Below are 14055 nucleotides of genomic sequence, written 5' to 3'. Positions count from 1 at the left end.
GTTTAAAGATACAGACTGGCGTTTACCAGAGTTTCTCATCTGCAAACAAGTATTTCCATCAAAATAATACGATTGACCTGCACCCTTAAGAAAGCAGTACCACCTATCTCATGGTCCACTTTACTATTATCACCATCACTACCTACTTCGTAAGTACCTCCTGTATGCTGTACCCGGCAGCAAACATCAGTACTCAGCGAAGGAACTTAGGTAATAATTAAATTATTTACGTCACTGGGACCCTCCCAGTGTTGTTTAAGTTGGAGAACCTGAAAAACAGAGGAGTTTTAAACCCATCCACCTGCCCTATACTGCACCTCACCAGAGAAACTCTCCCAATCCTGCTGAGAGGGATTAACTAGAATTAAGTAGGCAGCCAGCCAGCCAGACCCTGGGCCCAGACCACAGCGGACTCCAGCAAGTGTGAGCTCCTGACCTAGATGAAGCTATTCAGATACTGCCCCTAGGAAATAGGAACGGGAGTCATTCCTGTCAGTCTCTAGCCACCCCTTAAAAAGGACAGAGGGAGCAGCAGGAATAGTCAGGGTGAACCTGGCTACACAGAACAGAACAGAACAGAACAGCCAGTATGCAGGGAGAAGCAGTGGGAGAGGATGTACCGTCACTGTGCTTTAGGATGGAGCCACTGAGAGTCAGTGTGGCTTATCCACTCACTGCACTTGCTCTAGAGGGTTAACCACTTCCCAGTCCAATGCCTCAGAAGCCCTCAGGCCAACCTGCCCTCAAATCCGTAAGCTAGCTGGTGGTATTAGAGCAAATGCCCTATCTTTTGTTGTTTTTGTTGCTGTTTTGTTTTGTTTGTTTCTTAAGAACAAATGATTCTGAACCAAGACGTAGGTAGAAGGGTCAAAACTATGAACCCTCTTTCCCCATTCTGCATGGCTGATTCCTACCCACAGCCTGGTCCTTCTTTCATATCTCAACTAAAATGTCATAAACTCAAGCCCTCTCAGACCACCAAGTATGAAGAGGTCTGCTCTGTTTTGCCTCCTATTGCAATAAGACTTCACTTTTACTTATATATGTATTATTTGTGATCTGTCTCCCTCCCTAGATGTAAAATCTCAGTTGGGCCCATGTTTCTTAACCTCCTGGCACATTTCAGGAGGTCAGTGATGTTGAAAACATCAGTTAGTCAAATACATGAGTACATATTCATTCGTTCAATATACAAATAATCATTGGGCACTTAACATTTGCAAAACGTGGTCCTTTCTCCATAAAGAACTAATGATCCAAAGAAGGATATTAGCTGTATATACAAAGACAAGAAATATCTACACAGCATATCACCCAACAGCCATCCCTTCTTCTGCCTTGAAAGTAAAACCTCATTTTTAAAAAAATCTTATTTATTCACGAGAGACACAGAGAGAGGGAGGCAGAGACATAGAGGGAGAAGCAGGCTCCATCCAGGAAGCCTGATGTAGGACTCGATCCTGGGACTCCAGGATCACACCCTGAGCCAAAGGCAGATGCTCATTCGCTGAGCTACCCAGGCGTTCCATAAAACCTCAATTATATTGGAGTGTCCTCCCTCCACAAAGCCATGTACCCAGGGAAAATGAGATTAACCTCAGCTCAGGGGTAAATCCTGATTAGTTTAAAGCAGAGAATGGGTTGCAGCTGCTCAGATATCATCTCTTTAGCCCCTAAGGCAGCTGGGCAGGACAGGGTCAAGAAAACCAACACACACTCACACCCACCCACCCACCAGCCACGTCCAGATATAAGCAGCCTCATCTGTTTAACAAACATGCTGACCAAATGTTATCATTTTCTAGGTGTACCCTGACAAGAATAAATTAAAATTGGAGAGCACCAATCCAAGCCAAACAAGGTAATCTCATCCAATGTGCCAGTGTCTGATTTAGGAAGGAGTACATGGCTGTAATCAGCCAATGTAACCTAACAAGAAGCCTCCTAGATGGGTTACAGGAAAGGTCCTTTGTTTTTAAAAAGGAATACAAAGAATAAATGTCTCCTATACCAATGGATGCTACCATATGTCCAGGTGACACTCCAGAATTTAACAGCCACCTTAGAACCATTAAGGCAGCCAGTCTGAGGACCAAGTCAAAACAGTGAAGATGGCAGAGGAAAAAAACAAGAAATGAAGACTTAAATGACATTGTTGAGCCACCAAATTAACACAACCTAGAGCTGCCCCCTTGGGATATCTTGTTCCTTGAGATAATTCATTTGCCTTATTCTGATGGCTTCTATTTTGCATTCAAATGGAAGTTGGTAGAGAAATTCACAAAATAATTGACAATACTTAGCAATCTGTCAACAACTTAGTGCTCAAAATCCTCTCATTGCTGCACAGTGACAACCATCAAAGGCACCCTGGTGGGTCCCCAGTCGCTTGGCACCAGGAAAAAGTGGATTGAGATTGGATTCCAGACATTCAGAGCCCACGTTCTGTAATGCCTTCCCATCAATCATGACATCCATGGGGCTCAGCAGGTAGACATGGAGAGGGTTGGAAGCTTTTTTTTTTTTTTTAATTCCCTTATTGTTTAAACCATTTCAAGTTGACTTTCTGATTATTTACAGCCAAAAGCATTTTCACTTTTAAATCTATCTTCACATAATTAGCAACAAATTTATGTGACCTCCTGAGCAAAAGACTCAGGAGAAAATGGTGCAAAGATTCATGGTTCTGCCCACATTCCTCCAAATCTACAGATGATGGGCCTTAGGGGAATTTTTCCCGAAAGAGAAGACAATGAAATGCCACGGAAAGAATTAAACACGTGATCATCTGATGCTCTCTCCATCCTGAAGGTCATAAAACACACCACAAACACTGATCCATCACCTCGTCTCATTGATGGGCAGCATATTTTAAGGATATGAAGCTGTACATTTTATTATCCCTCCATATATCCCCTTTCTTATCTCAATTACTTTGAGAGAGTTTGCATTCCCTTTGTCCAAATGCAGAAAGTACTAGAAGGCCATCTCTAATCATCCCCCCAAAAATCTGGTCTCCACTAAGGATTTTTCTTTCATGGAAGGATATATGCTAGACACCAGCAAAAATGACAGGGATAAAAACAAATTTGAATTGTGTTATTCAAAACTGTTCTGTCTCCTTTCACCTTGTTTAGGTGGAATACTATTGAAGAGAAACTGGAGATTTTCTAGGTCCTGAAAGTAGTGGAGGCTAGCACTCAGTTTCCCAGGCAGATCTCCAAGGAAGTCACAGGACATTTGATGGGGATGGTAAGGAGATGCTGGGAAAATGAATACTGAGTCCCCGAAATCAAAAAAAGCCCAACCTCCTTTGGAGAGACACAGCAGGGCCACCCAACACTGCATGGACAAGGAACTTTCTAGAGTGACCAGCAGAGACTAAGGAACAGAGGGCCTTTCCTGAATGTTCTGTGGAGAAGCCAAGGCAGCCCCAAGATAGGCCACTTTGACATGATAATTATTTTCAGTTAAAGAGCAATGAAACCCAGCAGATTTGAGATAAAGCTCTTTACCTGGTAGATAGGGAGGAACCTAGATAGCAAAGCCTGTTTCATGAAAGTCCTCTCTTTGACCCACCATTTGAGAGATCCAGCAAACACTTGTTTACCAAATATTTACTCTTTTTCATCTTCCTGTGAATTACAGTCCTTCCCTTTAAAGTCCCAAACGTGGGATACCTGGGTGGCTCAGTGGTTGAGCATCTGCCTTCAGCTCAGGGCATGATCCAGGGGTCCTGGGATAGAGTCCTACATCAAGTTCCCCACAGGGAACCTACTTCTCCCTTTGCCTATGTCTTTGCCTCTCTCTGTGTGTCTCTCATGAATAAATAAAATCTTTTAAAAAAAAAATAAAGTCCCAACCTCTACCCTCTTCTTAATTCAGAATGACACCTATACCTCATTTTGCCTATCTTTGGAATTTCAATGTGTATGTGGACTCTCCATATGTATGAAATCAAATGTGTTTCTCTCCTATTAATCTGTCTCATGTCAATTTGATTCTTAGCCCAGCTAGAAGGTTCTTGAAGGAGGAAATTTTTGCTCCTCCACATGTGCTATGGCAGACATGCAGCACTTCTGCATCAATGACACTCCCAACACCACTGAAAGTTCCCAACATTTTGAGGAAAAAAAAAAAAAACCAAGTAGGCATGAATGTATGATTAAAATTCAGGTATGCAACATTCAAAGCAATTTTTCAAAATTAAACCTTTAAATAAGAATGCAAACTCAGTTTGTATTTTTAATTGGCTTGACATGTCATGAGCTCCCAAAGGACACATTACCAAGTCAAACTCCCACTGGTTATCAACATATTCCCACAAGTCTTGCTACTTAAAAAAAGGAAAATTAGCTGTAAGATAGACAGTTCCATAGCTGGTGAACATTACTGAGTATTTTCAAAAAACATTCAAATAAAAAGCAATAACAAAATGCTTTTATTTCATTTCTCACTAAATAAATACCACACCTATTCATGGGAAGCCAGACTCTATTTCCCTCAATGGCTGGGAATTAATGATGACTGAATATAAAGCAAACAAGTGCCCTATATGCATGGCACTTTAAGTAGTTGAGATTCCCAAATAATACAAAAGCATTTTCAAGTCACACATGGGATATGAAGTGAAAATGTTCTTGGAGGAAATCTTCTCTAATAATACTTACCTACTTCAGAGGGTGCTAGGAAGCTCTATTAACACCAACAGAATACTTTTAGATCTTCAAATAAAAGGACTATAGAAATGCAAAGTATTATTATTATAGTTCTGAAATAATTTCACACCTAGGGATGAGAAAACCCCAGGCCAAATTTTACTGCTTCTCTCCTGCCTGATAAACAAGAAATGCCACAAGCATGGGAGGAAGGGGGGGTAGAAATCAAATAGAACAAAGACATCAAAGTTTCTCTTTTACTTGAGCTTTGTATTCCCCCTAGATGTCATTTTAGGGGACTCAGAGAAAAAAAAAAAAAAGAGTCCCTATGAGGTCAAGGCTGAGTACAGAGACAAGGTTCTTATTGCTTTTTTACCAGATAAAGTAACAACCGAGGTGAAAAAATACCCTTGTCTACATCTGTGGGGCACATTTCTTCCCAAAGCACTGGTCAAACTTAAAAATGGCCAGATAAATTATTACCTGAATCACCCACCAGTGTGATCTCACCTAGCAGGTCAAAAAGCAGCTGCTTTACCAAACACCAGGATTTCTACTTAGCTACTAAAAGCACAAGACTGTCATTTGCTGCCGCTGATGGAGGTAGTAGTGGTGATGATGGTAGTGGTGATGATGTTGAGGACGGTGATTACAGAAATGATAGGATATAGAACAGAAGTTCTCAAACCCTGCTGATCAATGGAATCACCTGTGGAGCTTTCTGAACTACAGATTCTTGGTCCCTATCTCAGATCTACTGATTCTGAATCTGAGAGACCTCAAGTTTTGTTTTGTTTTAACATAGCCATTAGGATAACAACTGAAGTGACAGTGTTAGTAAACAATGTCATGATTAAGAATGCAGGCTTTGTAGATGGGCTGGCTGGTGCTGAACCCCAATTCTGACACTTACTAGCTGTATGATTCTGGGCAAAATACTTAAGTCTCAAATCTCATTTATACATCTAAAATGGAAATGCTATGACTACCTACACCTCCTAAAATAGATGCCTAGGAAAGTGAGCAAATTTTGAAAGCATATGTTAATTCTTCTAAGGAAGACCAAAAGTTACATGTTAAAGAACACATTACCAACCAGACCAACATGATAATGTAAATACTACATATTGATTCAAATAAAAATTGTGATATAATTATGTTTAGGGGGCTGAGGGGACTAAAAGTGGTAAGAATGGGGAGTATCAAAAAATATTGCTAAAATTGATGTAGATAGGTTGCTTTGATAAAAATAAAAGTGAATTTTAAAAGATAATTTGTAACGTGTAATATTGGATGCCTTTACATACTAGGGTTACTATAAGGTTTTTCAGTTTACCAAAACTTGCTTTTTAAAAACCTGATTGATATAATCCTTCCAAGTGTACCACCAAAATGTCCAGTTCTTTAAAGTTTACAATAACCATTTACTATGTCCCTGGCACACAGTAAGTCCTAAGTAGACATTTGTTGAATTGAACTGAGAATGGCAGAAATAAATACAAAGAAAGAAGTTCCTCTCTGCAATCAAGGTCACATCAGGAAAGAGACAGCAGCTCTGATATCTGGGATATCTGGGATGGATTTAACAAAAGGTGTGGGCAAGGTTAAGGGAAGCCAGAAGGGACAGTTCAGTACCAAAGAGCACAAATAAACCTGCTGCCACTTCAGACTTGAAGTGGAAAAGGGATGGTGCAGCCCTCAGAGAGTGGAAAGAGTTCTAGCTGCAAAAGAAAGGCCCACAGCAGGAACCGTGGCCTTCCTTAGAGGGACAGAGCCACTGCCAACTGCACTGCTGCAAGGAAGGTAAGGAATAATTTTCCAAAATCACATTCATGGATTTTAACCCAGTGCCTTCCATTGGCTAATTCAACAGAAAGCCAGAGAGCAAAGAAGACCAAGGAATGCTGACAGTAGGGGTTAGCCTCCTGGGGCACAGAGCCTTTCAGAGGAGCAAGGAGCTGGAGGCACAAAGAATATCCAGCACAAGCACTAAGCAGAGTTTTATTTTTGTTTTTATTTTTTTTAAGATTTTATTTATTTATTCATGAGAGACACAGAGAGACAGAGACAGAGGGAGGGAGGAGAAGGAGAAGAGGCAGAGGGAGAAGCCGACTCTATACAGGGAGCCCGATGTCGGACTTGATCCCAGGACCCCAGGATCACGCACTGAACTGAAGGCAGACGCTTAACCTCTGAGCTACCCAGGCATCCCTTACTTTTGTATTTAAATTTATGTCCCTTTTCTACCCAACCTTACAAAAAAATTTTAAAAGATACCTTCATTTTTCCACCTGGTTAACATAAATGGCATCATCACCATCATGCACTGATGTTATGCAGCACTTGACAAGTGGCTAAACACTTTCACATACATTATCTTTATGTCAACCTCAAAACATCTCTATGGAGTAGATAGAGCAAGGATTATCCTGGTTTCATCGGTGAGGAACCAGAGACCTTAAGAAAAGTTAAGATATTTTCCCCAGAATCATAAAGTTACCAACAACAGAGCCCAAACTGGAAGGCATGTTCCTTAACATTTCAGCTAAGGCTCTTTCTACCATATAAGGCAGCAATGCTACTTATTCACAGTAGGAGTGCAAAATTGATGTTCCTGTGGAAAAAATCATTAACCGACTTTGTTCTAGGCACTGCACAGAACGCAGAAGTAGTCAACAAACAAGACACAAGGGGAAACAGAGCAAACTTGCCCATTTCGTTCTCGAAAAACCACAAGCAGTGCCAGAGACCAAAATAATTGAGTTTTCAATCACATTTTACACATCGTTGACAAGAAGGTGTTCAGTAGGGCAAGGCAAGTGTTCAAAAGAGGAATAAAAATTCAGGGGAAAGTAGAAAAGTATGTAATGAGTTTTGTTTGGGGAGGCTGGAGTAAGTAGAAGGAAATCACAGTTCCTTCACAACCCCCAGACCACAGAGAGACCAGGGCCCCCAAAACTGGAGGAAAGACCTCTCTGCTCCTCTTGCTATTTCCAGCTCTACCCCCACATACACACACATCCTTTGAGAGCTGAGAGAAGCAGCCAGAAGTGACTTCACAGTGTGAAGTCCAGCAAAATGGCCCATTTTTGAAATAGAAATTGAGATCTCTACACCTTTTATAATCTACTGCAAAGTGTTCAGGTGCTTACACATGATGGAAGAAAGTAATGAATAGTATTTTGATTGTAAACCTCCAAACACATCCCGTTTATCCCAGACCTAGCTCCCTAATGTATAAACTACTCTACCACTTAGGCTTCTGTGATTACAACCAACTGAAGCCAGTTGGCTAATTTGAGGAAGATCACTGGAAGGAAACTATGGGCTCAGTGAATCTACAGTAGATTGGAAAATAAGGCTTAGTAATCATCAGTTGCCAAGACAGACATAGAGACTAGGGGATGGGGACTGCTAAGGTGGTTTCAGAGTAGGTATTTTCAGAGCAGAATGCCCACTGGAAGAAAGGAGAATCCCCCAGCTCAAGATTCAGATTGCACATGCACACCCACTTAACCAAGCTAGTGATCATACACCCATCCCTAGGCTGAGTGTAGGCCCCTGGGTGAGGCCCCCGGTTACAGCTCCACTGTTAGAACCACCTCAAAATAAAATCAAGGTGCTGTTAGGAAGAGAAAACAGAAGACAGGGAAAGCAAGGGGAAGAGGGAGAAGTTCCTCTACACTTGCCAAGACTTAGATCGCTAATTTCTTAAGACTAGATTAATTAGTAATTGCCTACACACAGCCAAGGAAAAGTGTTTACCCTGATGCCTACAAAACTTCAACATGACAAATTTGACATCCAGAGGCCCCCTTCTCACTTTACGTGAAAGTAAGTTTTTCCTCTCATTCCTAAAAACAAAGTAGAATATCTCCTTTTTTAGTACTGACATCCTCATTTTGAAAACATTAGCCTGAAGCTTCCAAAAAGCACAGACTTCTCAAAATGTCTAACCAATAAATTCAGAAGGATGCTGATTTGATGATAATGATGATGACGGTAGTATTAACAAGAGCAGCAGCAACTAACATCTCCTGAGTATCTGTTACAGGCCAGGACCTGTTCCGACCAAGCCCTTAATACCTAATAATAATTCATTTAACCTCCACAACAACCTTATGAGAAAAACAATATTATTACCTCCATTTCACAAACTATGAAACTGAGATGCAGAGGGAGTAAATAATGTGTCCATGGTCCAACAGCTGATAGAAGCCAACCAAAGACGAAATCCATGTCTGATCAAATACCAATTTAACAAAGGAATTTCACTGAGAGCAGAGGAAATGGAGTACCATGTGAAAAACAGTCTCTAAGAAAAATGGGAGCACCGTAACCATACCTAAAGATTGCAAAGTTCTGAAGATTGCCACATTATCACCAACTCCAATAATTTATGAGAATTTATTTCTAAGAAGCTATCAAGTACTGCTTTATTCCAAGATATGGCTCAGTGGTCCAGGGATGTGGAAGTTATATGGCTGAAAACCATTAGAGAAAGTTCCATGCCAACCAGACTTCATGCACCACAGTTTAGTCATCCCAAAGCAAATCCTCAAAATGGTGTTTTTATAGCTCATGTTTTGATCATTCAAAAGAGGCTTTCTCCAATTTCCTTTGTAAAATTCTTTTTCACCCTCGAAACAAACATTAAAAATTCAGCCTCAGAAGTAGATTTTTCATAAAGTTTAGGAATAACTTAAAATAGAAGGTAAATCAAAATGGCTTTTCAACTTTAACTAAAGTGGTCACGGTCATGATTGCTGTAATAAAAATGACAGGAAAAAAACCTAAAATTGTCAAAAACATAATTGATGATGAAAACAAATGTAAAATTATGGCATATTTCACCCTGGCCACCAAAGACTCTTGATGAAACTGCAGCCCTATAATTTCCCAGAATGAATTCTTTAAATTAAAATACTTCATGCAGAACAGAAATTAAACAATGAATCAAAGAACAATGCTGTACAGTGGTATGCTTATAAATATACCTAGCAAAGAGGAAACAATTACATTTTTCCATGTAAAACCAACGCGATTGCAATGTTTCACAGAAAGCTGATAGGTACTTTTCCCATTGCTTCGAACTTGGAAGTTCATTTCCTGTAACTCACTTAGATTCCACAGAGACTGGGCTGAATGAAATTAGCTACACCAAACTGGCTGGCTTGCTCCTTTCTACAAAACTAGCTCCTCCACACAACTGCACAACTGACTTTCATGATAAATTTCATCCAACCCAATTCAAATGCCACTCTGCATTTTAGTTTAAATGCTTTATTTGGCCAGCTGGTTTTATTTAACCATCGACTAGAAGCAGTACGAGTGCATTCTTTTTCCAGCTAGCATTAATCTTAGTAAACTTAGCTCCATTGGAATGTCTTAACTGCTGAGAAGAAAGCAAAAGTCAGCAAGCATACAATTGCATTTGGCTACCCTCAGCACATCATTTTATTTCTTCCTGCTCTCTGCTAACTATTGCTCAGCACTTTTGCCTAAGAGGGAGGACAAGCAGGTGGTTAAGGAAGTTGTCCTGTCAGCTATATCTTTAATCCAAGTGTTTAAATCTCTGAATAAAAGAAAAATCAATGTTGTAAAGGCAATGTTTGTCAAGGCCATGTAATAAATACACTTACCTTTACAGACTGTTCTCAATGGATTTTCCTTCTTTGCTGAGCTTCAAAGCTACAAAGAGATAAAAACGAAAGCAGGGAGTTATCTGCGAGTAAAACACCAAACGTTTTCTCTCTGTGCCTCTAAGTAGAATTTCCATATGCCATCATATGTGGTGACACTGGCCAAATAAGCCATTGATAAAACCCATGCTTCATACTCCACTAACAAAAGGCCAATAAAAGACTGTCATCAAATGAAAACAGCGCACACTTCTGGCCAGAATTAAGTCACACAAGCCAGTCAGACCAACAGTCAAATCTTCTTGGGAGTGAACTCCTGAACAGAATGAGAATGGCTTCTAAAGTGTAGAGATGAAAATAAAGTTAAACGTTACACAGCACACTCAACCTGACCCAGCATTTTATTTTCTTACTTTTTCCATTGTCATCTTTCTTGCGTACTCTATTTCCATTTCTCTGAAAATGTTTTCCATGGGAGAGCCTGTTCCATTGATATGAGGCCCCTGGTCCTTCCAATCCAGACCTCACCACTTGCGCCCATGAGTACAAAGATGCAAGATAACAGGTACAGTTCCTTTAACCTAGGTAGAAACTCACAAAGCCGAGGAAGCCCCACTTGATATTTCAAATCAAAATTTGACATGTTAAATTAAGCTCCCTGTGATCAAAAAATACCATGTACTCAGCATACATTAGTCAACACAGCAAGAGATGTGGTAAATGAGAGTTGTTAAGCAATGCAGGAGATCCACCCCCACCCCCCCCCCTTATTGGAGGTTTTGCTTTCCATGGTTTCAGTTACTGATAGTCAATGGTGGTCTGCAGCAGATGATCCTCCTTCTGACAAACTGTCAGAAGGTCAATAGTAGCCTAAGGCTACTTGTCATGCCTACATCATTCACCTCACTTCGTCTCATCACATAGGCATTTTATCATTTCACATCATCACATGAAGAAGGGTGAATACAGCACAGTGAGATATTCTAAGAAAGACCACAGGGCAGCCTGGGTGGCTCAGCGGTTTAGCACTGCCTTCAGCCCAGAGCCTGATCCTGGAGACCTGGGATCCAGTCCCATGTCGGGCTCCCTGCATGGAGCCTGCTTCTCCCTCTGCCTGTGTCTCTGCCTCTCTCTCTCTCTCTCTCTCTCTCCCTCTCTGTTTCTCATGAATAAATAAATAAATAAATAAATAAATAAATAAATAAATAAATAAATAAATCTTTAAAAACAAAAAGAAAGACCACATTCTCCACATAACTTATTATAGAATATTGTTCTAACTTATTAGTAGTTATTGTGTTAATTTCTTACTGTGCCTAACTTATACACTAAATTTATCATAGTTACATATATGTATATAGTATAAACAAGGCTCAGTACCATTCAGTTTCAGCCATCCACTGAAGGCGTCAGAATGTAACCTTAGTCGATAAGCAGGGGACTACTGTAGTAATGATATTTCAAGGGGCTGATATAACATTCTCTATCAGTACATCATTACCCAGAGGGTGATTCCACATGGTCAAATACAATTGGAATATTCCTCTTTCTGTCATTCTTGGCTAGGTCCTCACATCTCCTAAAGGTGCAGTGGTTGGGAATGGCCAACTAATCCATGGTTTTCCCATGGTTTTTTCTTCCTTTCCTTCAATATCCTATATACCTCCTTTAGCCCTTACCGAAGAACCCATTACTGCTGATGCATGATCACTGAAGAACAAGACCAGACTTCTGGGCTGTGACAGAAATCTTGGAATATTAATGCAAGATATAAAGCCCCTCCATGAGACAACATCAGAAATTTCCCTATCCCCCTGTTACATGGATTGCAATGGAATTGGGGGAAAGATAATTTGGGGTGAACATAATCTTGGGAAGACTAGACAAAATAGTACATTGCAATTTATAAAATATGAGAGATTTATGGTCTGGCATAGACACTGACCTATATATGCCTTTCCACTTTAAACACAAAGAAATGCTAAGCAAATCTGGTGATAATTTAAATATGTATATATCCAAATAGCCAAGCTCAAAAGAAAAGGAAAAGACAAATATAAAAAGATAATGAATGTAAATTTTCTAGAGTGAGACATGAATCCTCCTGAAAAAAGTACACTAAGACCTCAGAAGATAAATAAAAGCAAATCCACAGGTGGATACATCAGAAAGAAACCACAAAACACCAAAGATAGAAAGTCTTAAAGTCAACCAGAGAGAAAAAACAGACTCCTTGCAAAACAACTTGTCATCAGCAAAAATAAAAGCAAGACAGCAATGGAATAACATGTTCAAAGTACTAAGGGGAAGAAAAAAAAAGTTCAGCAAATAATGCTACAGCCATGCTAAACCAATTATCATTCAAGAATGACAGAGAAACAAGGACATTTTTCAGTGCGGGGGGGGGGGGGGGGGAGGATTGTTTCCTGATCACAGAAGTTTACTTTTGCTAAAAGAGATACTAAAAGACATATTTGTTTTTTTTGTTTTTGTTTTTTTTTTTTAATTTTTATTTTATTTTATTTATGATAGGCACACAGTGAGAGAGAGAGAGAGAGGCAGAGACACAGGCAGAGGGAGAAGCAGGCTCCATGCACCGGGAGCCCGACGTGGGATTCGATCCCGGGTCTCCGAGATCGCGCCCTGGGCCAAAGGCAGGCGCTAAACCACTGCGCCACCCAGGGATCCCTAAAAGACATATTTGAATAAAAAGGAATTGACCCCAGGTAGAAGAGATGAGGAGCTAAAAGCAATGAGAAATAAAGACATTAGCAAGCATGATGATAAATCTAGTAAATTTAATAATAAATAATAAGTATTGAATAATAATTACTAAGCCTTGGTTCTAAATTCCAATAACAACTACGACCATTTTTAGGGTTTGCAAATAAGGTGAAATGAGTTGTTGGCTGCAATTATATGGAATAAGGGAGGGGAATGAATTACTTAGAAGGAAGAGATAGATACTGATTAAATTATTAAAGAGCATCATCGCTAGAATGCCAAGAAATACTGAAAACAACCCAAATATCTATCAAGAGTACAATGAATACATACATTTTTACAGTCTTACAATGGGATATTACACAGCTTTGAGAAATCAATGAAAAAGTCACACCCATAACATCTATGCCTCTCAAAATTATATAAAACAAAGACCAAATCACAGAAGACTATGTATATATTATTTCATATATACGACATGTTCAAAAGGCAAAAATATATACTATCTTGTTTTGGAATATAACATATAAGTGGCAAAAACTATAAAGAAAAGCAAGGATATGACTTACATGGAATTCAGACAACATTTAGCTTGAAGGCAAGGAAGGAGATGTAATGAGAAGCATTGGGGAAGATTCTAGAATATATGTAATGTTCTATTTCTTGGCCAGGGAAGAGGAATCTAAAATGTTCAGTTTATTATATATTGTATTATAATATAAAACAATACAATAACTATAAATAACTGTAGATAAACACCTCCAAGAATTATCTTATATGTATGGTCTATTTCACAATTTTAAAACATTTAAGAGTAATCACCAAAAGAAAAAAAAATGTCCAAACCAACTGAGGGAACAAAATAAAGAACAGAAAACTCAGTCGATTCTCTGTAGAAGACTAGAATGGAAGCAAAGGAAAGCACAGGCAGTAGAAAATACAAAAGAAAATACTTAAAGTAAGTTCAAATATATCACAAATCATAGTAAATGGATTAAAACATCTGTTAAAACATATTTTTAAATGGATTT

At 39.4% G+C, this 14055-nt stretch overlaps 1 protein-coding gene across 11 annotated transcripts in view; it reads right to left on the bottom strand.

The window, feature by feature from the left end:
• FHIT (fragile histidine triad diadenosine triphosphatase) overlaps positions 1-14055 on the bottom strand; it is a 1386045-nt gene that overhangs the window by 1339887 nt on the left and 32103 nt on the right. For all 11 annotated transcript variants that reach the window (XM_072785574.1, XM_072785573.1, XM_072785575.1 and 8 more), the window contains exon 2: positions 10301-10349. The gene's annotated coding sequence lies outside the window, so the exon portion shown is untranslated. The remainder of the gene's footprint in view (positions 1-10300; positions 10350-14055) is intronic.

The sequence above is a fragment of the Canis lupus genome, chromosome 19, assembly GCF_048164855.1.
Source record: "Canis lupus baileyi chromosome 19, mCanLup2.hap1, whole genome shotgun sequence".
NCBI classification, from domain to species: Eukaryota; Metazoa; Chordata; class Mammalia; order Carnivora; family Canidae; genus Canis; species Canis lupus.
Note: the sequence above shows the minus strand (reverse complement) of the source record. Positions and strands in the feature narration are given on the sequence as shown.